The sequence below is a fragment of the Hordeum vulgare genome, chromosome 6H (assembly GCF_904849725.1).
Source record: "Hordeum vulgare subsp. vulgare chromosome 6H, MorexV3_pseudomolecules_assembly, whole genome shotgun sequence".
In the NCBI taxonomy this organism is placed as follows: Eukaryota; Viridiplantae; Streptophyta; class Magnoliopsida; order Poales; family Poaceae; genus Hordeum; species Hordeum vulgare.
The window spans coordinates 246,930,937-246,942,381 of NC_058523.1; positions in this window are offsets into that span (position 1 = coordinate 246,930,937).

Sequence of the window (11,445 nt, forward strand, 5' to 3'; positions counted from 1 at the left end):
GGTTCTTGTGCCATTTTGAGCTTATTATGGTATTTTTGAGCTAAATGGGCTAATTATGTCATTGTTGGGTTAATTAAAGCAAGGATAATATGAAAGAGGAGAAGAAAGAGGAGGAGGAGGAGAAGAAGAAGAAATCAAGAAGAAGGAGGAGGAGGAGGAGAAGGAGGAGGAGGAGAAGGATAGAAGGTCCTTGGCCTTCTCCTCCTCCTCCTCCTCCTCCTCCTCCTTCTCCTTCTTCTCTTCTTCTTCTTCTTCTTCTTCTTCTTCTTTCTTTTCATTTTGCCTATTTCTTCTCCTCTTCTCCTCTTGTTGGAGCTAAATTACCTAATTATGTCTTTTTTGAGCTAAATGGGCTAATTATCCCATTTTAGAGGAAAACAAGCTAAGTATATAATATTCATGAGCTAACCAAGGTTCTTATGCCATTTTGAGATTAGTATGGTATTTTGGAGCTAAATGGACTAATTATGTCATTGTTGGGGAAATTACCCTGCTGCATGGACATGCACCTACCACGCAAAGTTCGCAGGTCCAGAAGTTGCCCTTTTGGTCCAGAGGACTTTCCAGGTTACCTATACTACTTTTCAGTTTATATAAAACTTTTCGATATTTTCTACATTGAGGATGGCAATATTATTTAAGTTGTCCTGTTTTGCTCCGGTACCAATAAATATAGACGATACATTATTTTGACAGACTTGATTTCAACAAAAGAACATGTGATCTTCTTTGAAGTAGTCTTGAACCTAAGCAATAATGATGGGCGAATAAACTAACAGAATCTACCACTAAATCTACTAATTAACTAACAGAATCTACCACTAAAACTACTAATTAATTCCAAAAAACTAAATACCAAACATGTGATCTTCTTTTTGTCTTCTCCTCCTCCTATTCTTATTCTTCTTCTTCTTCTCCTCCTCCTCCTCTTCTCCTCTTCTCCTCCTCCTCCTCTTCTTCTTCTTCCTATTCTTTCTAGTAAGCTAACTAACTAACTAACCTAACTAACCAAGCTATCTAAACCTATCGCTAAACCTAGATAGCACTAAATAGCAAAAAAATAAGAAAAACATAATCTACCACTATAACAAAAACAGAATCTACCACTAAGTAACTAAAAAAGAATCTAGCTACCACTAAATACCAAACAATAAAAAATCAACTTCTTCTTCTTTTTTCTCTTCTTCTCCTTCTTATTTTTTTCTTGTTCTCTTCTTCTCTTCTTATTCTCTTCTTCTTTACTTCTTCTCCTTCTTATTTTTTTTCTTCTCTTCTTCTTCTTTTTCTTCTTCTTCTCCTTCTTTTTTTTTTCTTCTCCTCTTCTTCTTCTTTTTCTTCTCCTCCTCCTCCTCCTACTCCTCTTCTTCTTCTCCTCTTCTTGTCCTCCTCCTCCTCCTCTTCTCCTCTTCTCCTCCTAACTAAATCTACTAACCTAACTAAAACTACTAACCTAACTAAATCTACCACTAAAACTACTAACAATAACAACTACTAAAACTACTAAAAAATAATAAAACTAGTAGAAAATAATGCGGGTGGGGGTGGGGGTGGGGGTGTGGGGGCTCACCGAGACGGACGGCTGTGGAGGGGCCGGGGTAGCGGGGGTGGCGGGGCGGCGCCGGGGGCGCCAGGTGCGGCGGCGCGACGGTGGTGGGGAAGCAGCATCGGTAGCGGGGGCGAGGTGGGGAGAGAGAGAGGGGCGGCGGCAGGGGCGGCGACGCGACGGGGGCGGCTGCAGGGGCGGCGGCAGGGGCAGCGGCAGCGGGGGCGAGGTGGGGAGAGAGAGAGGGGCGGCGGCGGGGGCGACATGGCCGACAGGGACGGCAGTGGGGCACGACAGGGGCGGCGGCAGGGGCAGCGACGCAACAGGGGCGGCGACGCGACGGGGACGGCGGCGCGACGGTGGTCCTGGCGGCCGTTACAGAGAGAGGAGCGCGCGGGGTGGGGAGAGAGAGAGAGCGAGAGGCGTGCGGGGATGAGCCGTTGCAGAGAGAGAGGGGCGGGGTGGGGGGAAGGAGCCGTTAACGGAGTTAGCGCTTTGCCGTCTGCCTCCGGACTCTTTGCCGTCCGCTAGCAGACGGCAAAGGTCCGACTCCTGTTTGACCTAGCCACCCCGCGGTCAGGTGGGCCTGTCTACATCTTTGTAGTCTGCCTCTGGACTATTTGCCGTCCGCTAGCAGACGGCAAAGAGGTGACAGATGGCAAAAGACTGTATGCCATCAGCCTGTGCTTTGTCGTCTGTTTTGCTGAAGCTGACGGCAAAGACAATCTTTGCCATCAGCTAGCAGACGGCAAAGACTAGGCTGATGGAAAAATACTGACTTCGAGTAGTGTAAGCTTGAGCATGTTTATCATTTGTGAGTAGTTACTTTTGCTCTTGAGGCCACGGGGCAAATCATGTTGCAAGTAATCATGTTAACTTGATATGTGTTTAATATTTTGCCGGTATGTATGTTGTGATTCCCTTAGTGAATGCATTGTGGAGTAGTTATTAGATGATGGGTTGCTAGAGTGACAGAAGCTTAAACCCTAGTTTGTGCGCTACTTCTTAAGGGAATGATTTGGATCGAAAAGTTTGATGCTATGGTTAGATATTTATCTTAATACTTTTCTTCTAGTTGAGGATGCTTGCGAGGGGGTTAATCATAAGTAGGAGGTTTGTTCAAGTAAGAACAACACCTAAGCACCGGTCTACCCTGGCGCTGGGGCTCACCGACCGGGCTTCACCATTGGTGCATGCTTGCTACGCGCTGGCGTGCGCCGCGTTATGCACGTCCCCTTGCGTAGCTGGTTTCGGTCATCGTACGACCGGATGCACTGTAGCCCACTAAAAGGTAGGTAATGGAGTGGACGGGGGCGTGCTGTCACTATGCCATCTTGGCTGGTCGCTGTGGGCTATGATCAATGGCACGTCCGCTCCACTGTAGACTCGCTTCGGTCTGGTCAGCGGTACCTACAACACTGTAGATGTACCTTTGGTGATGATGGCCCTGACGGGGCTTGTCAGGGTGATTTGACTCGGGCTGACCCACCGGATAGCGGGGCACAGTCGAGCCGGATTAGCATAGCCGGTCAAGCATAGCCGGCTAGGCGTAGCCAGCCTACCGGGGAGCCGGTCGTCCTATGTGTGTTTTTCAAAGGGTGCTGGAGGAGTCCTTGCGTTTGTCCTACCCCGGGTTTATCCCCCCTGTTAGTAGTCCCAGAAGCAGGCGAGGCCCGCAGGCCTAGAGTGGCGGACCTCACCGGCTTAATCTTCATTTCTTTTGTAGCACGGGGTGGCAGCCGGATTGGTGATTTGTCGGCGCCGGTCTGGCTCGTAGCCGGCTAACGCGCGAGCCGCCTCGGGTTCTCCGGTGCGAACAGGGAGGGTGCCACATGTGGCGTCCCACAAGCCTAGGCCTGATAGGCCACATGTGAGATAAGATGGGGCCGCGGAGTGGGGCCTCCCTGGTGGCCGCCTCGACCCGCGCGCGCAGATCTTCTGTGGATTCGGGGGCATCGGTTGGCGCTCCTATGGCGTAATTACATCGCCCGCATGATGCGGGGGTAGTGGGGGATGTATGCTTCGGATCCCCTCCCCACTACCGCGTGTGGGGTTTAAATGTGTAGGGGGAAGACGAGGGAGCCATTTGCCCCTCTCGCCCCTGTCTCCTCTGACGCCTCCCTTCCCCACCTGAGAGAGAGACACAGGTGGCGGGACCTGTCGCCGCCGCTCGCCCGACATGCTTCACCGAGCCCTTCTTCACCGTCAGCCTCGCGTGCCAACCCGCCGTCGGAGATTTCAACCACCCGTGGGGCTTGGGACAGCAGCGACATTGTCGAAGAGCACATCGAGGTCCTCCGCCACCGCCGCAAGTTTCTGTCGGCCGAGCTTGTCGCCGCGCGTGTTCTGGGCCCAGGGAACTCTCCAGTCCCGGAGGAAGGCAAGGTGGTGGTGTTCATCGAGCACTTCTCTCGGGGACTTGGGCTACCGGCGAGCGAGTTCTTCTCTGGCTTTCTGATGCATTACGACCTGCAACTGCATCACATTGCCACCAACGCCGTCTTGCGGCTGGCGGCGTTCGTTACCCTCTGCGAGGTGTTCTTGGGGATCCAGCCGTGACTGGACCTGTGGTGTCGACTCTTCTTCCTTAAGCAATCATCGGTGAAGGATCCTACCATCGACGGGATGCAGATGACCTCTTTTGGGGCAGCGTTCGTGCACCATCGCGCCGGTTTCCCGCAGATCCCCCTACACGATTCCATGAAGAACTAGCAAGGGGGTTCTTCTATGTGAAGAAACTTGACCCGGCACGCGACCATGTAAACCTACCGGCCTTTTTCGATGCGCCGCCGGTGGAGAAGATGAACAGGAAGGCATATCTACCTGCTGCAGCCGAGGAGATGGATGGGATCTGCGGCCGGCTAGAGCACATGTGTGTCGTGGAGGGCCTCATAGCGGTGGATCTGCTGGCCACCATGGTGTCGCGCTGGATCCAGATGTTGTAGTACAGCCCACATCTCATCTCGGAGATGAGCGGTCGGCATGACCCGTGCTGTCTCTCTAAGAAGGAGCTACAGGCCCATCGGGTGGCTCAATGGGTGAACCTCATCACTACCTATCCGATGGACGAAGATATTTGGAGCTGGGGCAAGATGCCCTACGACCGGGACCATCCGGCTCTAACGGTACGTGATGCGCTCGCTCCCCTTTTGTTTGATGTTCTTGTTGTGCTTCGGGCTTGATGTCAGATGATGTATGTGGTGGCAATTGTTCCCCGGGCTCTAGGCCTACGGCCCGCTAGCCGCTGACCTGCGGGGGTCGAATCCGGAGGATATCGAGGACGCCGACGAGGTGGAGCCGAAGATGGCGGCCTGCGCTGGAGACGCGGCGTCGGAAGGTGACCCAGGGAAATTGGACGCATCTGAGCCGGCTCGTGAGTCCCTTAAGTCCGTGTTACTGAGTTGGCCTGATGAGGATGCTAAATCATCGGAGTCACACGATGTAGCCGCCGCCAAGGATTCCGAGGAGCCCGATGACGTCCCCAGCGTGCCGAGGAGGAGGCGCGGAGCCGGCCTCGGCCCGGCCGGAGATGCGGTGGAGGCCAAAAGGCACAACAAGCTGCCGGCACGGACCCGTCTGGCTCCTAAGCATGGTGCAGGTGGGCCTCCGGCTGGTGGCCGCAGAGGCGGCGGGAAGAAACGGTGGATCGTGCCGTGTGGGCCTTCCAGACGGCCGGTTCCCATCAACACAGGGTGAGTTCTCTTTTCTCCTTTTTCTTTTCTTTGCAAATTTCACTACTCATCTGAAGATGACAAGTAGGGCCCCTAGCACCCTGATGAAGTCATCCCGAATGGCGACGACGGAGGACGGGGGAAGATCTGAGAGGGACCACGGCGGCTGGGCCGAATTGGAGGTGGCACAACAAGCGCTGATCGAGGAGGAGCGGCACCCGTGGGAGGAGGCGGACCGGAAGATGCCGGCCGGGGGTAGCCACTCGGAGCCGTAGCCGGACGGTTCTGCTATGGAGCCACCGCCGACTACGGAGAAGCGATCCAACCTGTCGCACGACCTTGCGCGGGAGCGGGAGGTGGAGCGCCCGGATGCGAACACGGTGGAGGCCACCAAAGGACCCGAACAAGGGTCTGATGGTGCTGCGGAGGCGCCCGGGGAGGACCCGAACGCGCCCGATGCTGCACCGGAGGGGCTGGAAGCGCCCCCATCAGATCTCGGAGCCGCGCCTTAGGCTCCTGAAGTCACGCTGGATGTCGCGCCGGAGGTGTCGGAGGTGGAGGCCCCGCCAACAGGGATGGAGGCCATGGATGGCGAGGCGGATGTCACCAGGAATCCACCGATGAAGGAGGGAAACGAGCCCCAGGGGTTGAGGTCCCTGCAGCGTCGGAGCCTCGCCGGGCTGGTTCATTAGTGTAGTCGGCTGGATGTGCGGAGTTGGCTGGGGGTGGTCCAACCAAAGTCGACACCATGGTTGTGTTAGGGCGCGGCCCACCTGCCTCCTGGCCCGTTTTCGGCACCGGGAGCCAGCTGATGGAGACCTGGGACACAACCGACGGGTGCCATGCAAGGGGAGACCCTAGCGCACAGGTGAGAGGAATCCCTGCGCTGATCATGGAGTTCGGCCAATGCCATCGCTACGTGGAGCAATCGACCGAGGCGACGCGGGAACGTCTGGTTCAGCTTGAGCAGTCGGTCGTGGTGCGATCTTTTCCTCTCTATTCTTCTTTCTTGAATCTTTTTCTTTTGCTTCTTCCTTAAGTGGGGGCACGCGAGCGCACCCACTGGATGTAGCCCCCAGGACTCAAGACAGCTGGGAATAAGCCGGGTCGAGTCCAACTTGTGGCGAGCGTTTGTTTTTTGCTTTCACTAGGGGCACGCTCGCACCCAGTGCGTGTAGCCCCAAGAGTCGGGACGGCATGAAGCCAGACGGGTCAAATCTTATTCATATCGTGCTTAACTTTTTCCCTTCGGAGGATTATAATGACATCAGGGTGACCGCCGACAACGCGTTGTTGGGTCGGCGTAAGGAGGTGGTGAGCGAGCTGGTTGATCTTCAGAGCCGCCTGGACCAAGCTGGCCAGCAGTGTGATGCTCTTTAGGCGGAGTGTGCCGGCTCCGCAAGTAGGCAGAACTTCTCTAGACGGAAAAGAGAGACCTGGAGGCGTCTCGGCTCGCGGAGCTAGAGCAGCAGGACACGGCCCACCGCCAGGCCTTGGAGGAGGTGACGGCAACCTACATTGCGGAGCTGGAGCGGATGGACTAGGTCCATCTCGACGAGAAGGAGCAGCTGAAGGTTGCTCGTGAAGTGGCCCTGAAGGACAAGGCTGACCATCTGGCAGACGAGGACGAGGCGACACGGGTGGCACAGGCCACGCTTGCCGACCAGCTCAAGGCATACGTGACCAGGGAGCGCGAGCTAGAGGAGGAAGCGCAGGAGATGGACGCCCTTCTTTGCAGTAAGTCGTCTTCATATTGTTTTTCTTTCTTGATGTTGATTTGGGTTTTCGCTCTTCTCCTTCTCTCTTATGCCGCGGGCCTGCTTTCCTCCCTAGACCTCTTTTCGGGGACGTAGGATGCTGCGGAGACGGCAATTGTCTTCCACCGCCAGGAGCAGCAGGACGCGGGCGTCCTTATTGAGGCATTCGCCGGGTGGAGCATGGAGGATTTAGGGATCGCGGCCAAGGCCCGCCTTACGGGGCTGGAACAGGCCCTAGCGAGGCTCCAGGAGGCCAAGCTGGCTTGCGCTCTCGCCGAGCGCAGTGCATCTAGAGTCCATGAGCCGGATGGCGAGGTGGCTGGAGGGGGGAACTGCCCGGCTAGGCGAATTGCACACCTCGGCGGCGCTAGCCGGCGTGTACATGGCGCTTCGGGTTGCCAAGTCATGGTACTCGGACCTCAACTTGTGCATGCTCATAGAGCAGCGCGCCAACATGGACGCGGAGCTGGCGGCGGTTGAGGATGAGATGCTTGTGCAGGCGAGCGCCTGGCATCGTTCACCCCTTGGGATGAGTTCATAGCCGAGCGGAGGGCACGACAACAAGATTCTAGAGCCCCAGTACCGGCTGGCCCTGCACGATGCTGAAGGTAGCATCGGTGACATGGAGCTCGAGCTCACCGACTCTAGCAGTGTCGCGTACGCCGACCTAGAAATGGAGGAGGAGACGCCCGCGACAAGAGACGCGGCACTACTAGAAAAAAAAGCCTATAGCTAATATGGGCATTAATGGCGCACCATGCATGTGGTGCGCCACTGCTATATAGCAGTGACGCACCACATACAGGTGCTCGCATTAGTGTCCATAATACAAGGGCACCGCCGCATCCCCCTCCGCCTCCGCCTCGCTCCCCTCCTTCGGCTGCGAGGTTCACCCCGAGGTTCGCCCCCCTCCCTCCCCCGCATTTTTGAACATATATTGAACATAGATGGTGGTCTTGTTCATGTGTTAGCTGATCTAGAACTTCCAGCCTCCACTGTCGAGAGAAATATCATGTGCCAGAACTAGGACAACCAACCAATTTAGCATAGCACAACTAGTAATCAGGCTTGGTGGAGTAAAAGGATTCCAGCTGAGACCATTAAGGGTTGCTGGTTATGGTTTTCACATCACCCCCCTTGGGTAAATGGATATACAATCTGTCTTGAACCAGTTTATAATCAGTGAAGACTCGCTTGTAAAGTTTGCCACTTTCATCTACGATAGCTTGAACTAGATGGTCAATCTCCTTTGCAATCTTAATATCAAGCAGATCAGAGCAACAGGGCTTCCTTAGCTTTCCTTCAGCGAATTCAGTAATTCCCCTTCTGTAGCCCACGTTAGGCTTGTTGTGGATGTGCAGGACAGTCTTTTTTTCCTTGAGATCTCATTCACTTGTGATGATAGAGCAAAACATACAACACTCCAATACATGACACGTTGGTACTTGCACATCCTTCCCATTGCAGGACTTAGGAGCACCAAACTTCCATCCAAACTAATGGTATTCCTACCATGCATGACCTGAAAAGGTACATAAATTTGCTTGCCACTAGCACGTTTCTCAATATAAAATAAATGTATTTTTTACCTGTCAAGGTGAACTCCATAAAGTGCAATACATGTATGTAACTTCAAACCCACAATCGAATTTTCTATTCTCACTTTATCGGTCCTTCAGAATGTACATCCAGCATAGTTTAGCTTCATCATGTCCAGATGATTATTAGCGTAAAGCCTCTGTTCCTGCCACTTCACAAAGGAATTAACTTTATAGTCATGACCTAAGTGCAGGGCATGTGATCCCATAGTTTAAGAGATGTTGGTGACAGAAGCTCACGTGTCATGTGAAGGACCATTAACTGTTGTCCCTGGAAGCCTTGAACTGATGATTATATTTGGTGTGTTTTAGTGTTTTTTAACAATGATTGTATTTGGTGTGCCTTAAGATGAACCTTGCTATCTTGATGCTATTTGAAGCTATTTGAAGTGACATGATTATATTTGAACTGCATCAGAATAGCTTCAAATAGCAAAAACACACCAAACATCAGTTAAAAACAGCATAACTAGAAGCTATTTGAAATGAAATGATTATATTTGGTGTGCTTTAGTGTTTTTGAACTGCTGATTCTAGTTATGCTGTTTGGTTGCCTTAAGATGAACCTGGCTAATGGCTTCATGGGTCACGACCATCTATAGTTGCTGAGTCGATTGTTTGAACTACTAGGGTTCTAACTTTGAATAGTATACTCGTTCTATTTTAAAATTAGTGTTGTAGTTTTAGTTCAAATTTGAACTAAGATAATGAAACTTATAATTTAAACTAAAACCATGAAACTTTAGTTTGAAGCATAGTTACCAGGCAAAAGACAGTTAAGATGTAGGTCAATCGTTTGAAGCATGGTTACCAGGCAAAAGACAGTTACTCATGTGTCGATGATATGAAACAAATGCATTTTCTGGTTGATGTAGATAACTAAGTAGCTGCTGTTGTTAACTTGTTATGGTGCTGTTTAATCCTCACATTCCCCTCCTATGATATGATGTTTGCCAATTATTATTTGAACCAATTATTATCTGACAAATATGAAAGAAGAATGTTGATGTTCTTTATTCTGGTTCGTTCATGCTTTTCCTTTTTGATACTTCCCTTGCACCGAAAGAGTGCTCTTCATGTTTTGTAGCTTTGCTTGTTTTGCCGGAATGTTGATTCATTTCCGTTCCGGCAAATTTCAGGCGCTCCATATGTCCACTTTTTAGTAAATGTCATGCCCAAATTTTCTCTGTTTTAGGAATTGTCGTCTGACGACGAATACGTTATGTGCGAATACTTCCAAGACAAGCGCGGCCTTTGTGACACACCTTTCCTAGTTGATGATAGGCGCTTCAGCATCATGCTGGATGGGGACGTCGAAGTGGATACAGTAAGTCACAACGACAAGTCTTTTTTTGTAATTAAGCATGACTTCTTTTGCTTCAACTTATAATTTTTATTTTTTACTATTCTACTAGCGTATCCCCTGCCATGCAAGACACTATGTGTTGGATAAGATTGTTTTCAGTACTGAAGAAACTAGGGAGGTAAAGATAGTTCACTTGAGGACCGAGCATGGTTATACTTTTGCCGTAAAATTGTACAATGCAGACACCTACTCCTATTTTGAATGCAAAACTTGGGTAGCACTATGCAAGGCTTATGCATTTGAGCCTAATATGCTTATCACCTTTGATACTCGTCCGGAAGATGAAATTGAAGGTAATATCGACATCTGGGTCGATGTGCAGACGCCTCCAGTTCTACCATTATGTGAGTTTCTCAACCACAACTATTAAGTAATTTATATTATTTATTTAAAAATATTTGACAACTTATTTCCATTGACAGCTTATTTTCATTCTTTAAAAAATGTACGGAAAATGGTAGACAGAACCTATTACTATAAGGATGAAGGAGAATTAACTTGTCAGGAGATACATCATCTTGTCCATTTTATCATTGATCTTGAGAAGTACAATACCAATTAGCAAACTTCCCCATATTATGGTCAATATGTGCCACTAGTGCACGTGGTGAACTACGGTAACATGCATGGAGATTGCATGGTAAGATTTTCTACTATTACGACATCCATGCATCTTTTGCATAAATTCTTGTAAAACTAAACTACAATGCCAGCTACAAAGTTAATACTATGTTTTTCAACAGAAAATCCTGGAAGATTGCGTGCCTCATCTAATGTTACCAAGAGGTAGCGTTCATGTTATGATGATACGACCAGCGCGGCCACGTCAGCCTAGGTATCTGCTGTACACCTGTCAATACCGGATTTCTAAAACCGATGAAGTCATGACAATCAAAGATTGGAAAAAATGTATGGTCTATCCTAGAGAGTTACTTGGAAGCAACATTGTGTGTAGGCCAAGAATTGGAGACAAGATGATCTCCATTCTCCATAATGGAGAGTCAGGGCCTATCTTGTTTTTTGATATTCTACCTAAGAAGAGGAGTAGGTCCTAGGTTCAATGTGTTATTATGTGCTACAATGTGATGATGTGCTACAATGTGATGATGTGATGATGTGGTACAATGTATTAAATAGTATTGGTGGTAATGACTATGATGATTATTAGCTATTTTTGAGATGATGTGATGATGTGCTACAATGTGCTAGAGTTGACGATGATGATGATGATGTGCTACAATGTATTTTGTAACATGTGCACCATCTAAAAGTGCAGAGGTTACAATGATGATGATGATGACGATGATGATGATGATGTGCTACAATGTGCTAAAAAATCATAATATTCATAGTAGTGGCGCACCATCTACAAGTGCGCCATTAGTAAACCCACAGTAGTGGTGCACTTCTGGGCCTACTAATGGCGCACCAGGTGGTGCACCACTGTTATGTATATTAACAGTGGCGCACCACGGGTGCGCCATTACTATTTATTAGTAGTGGCGTGATA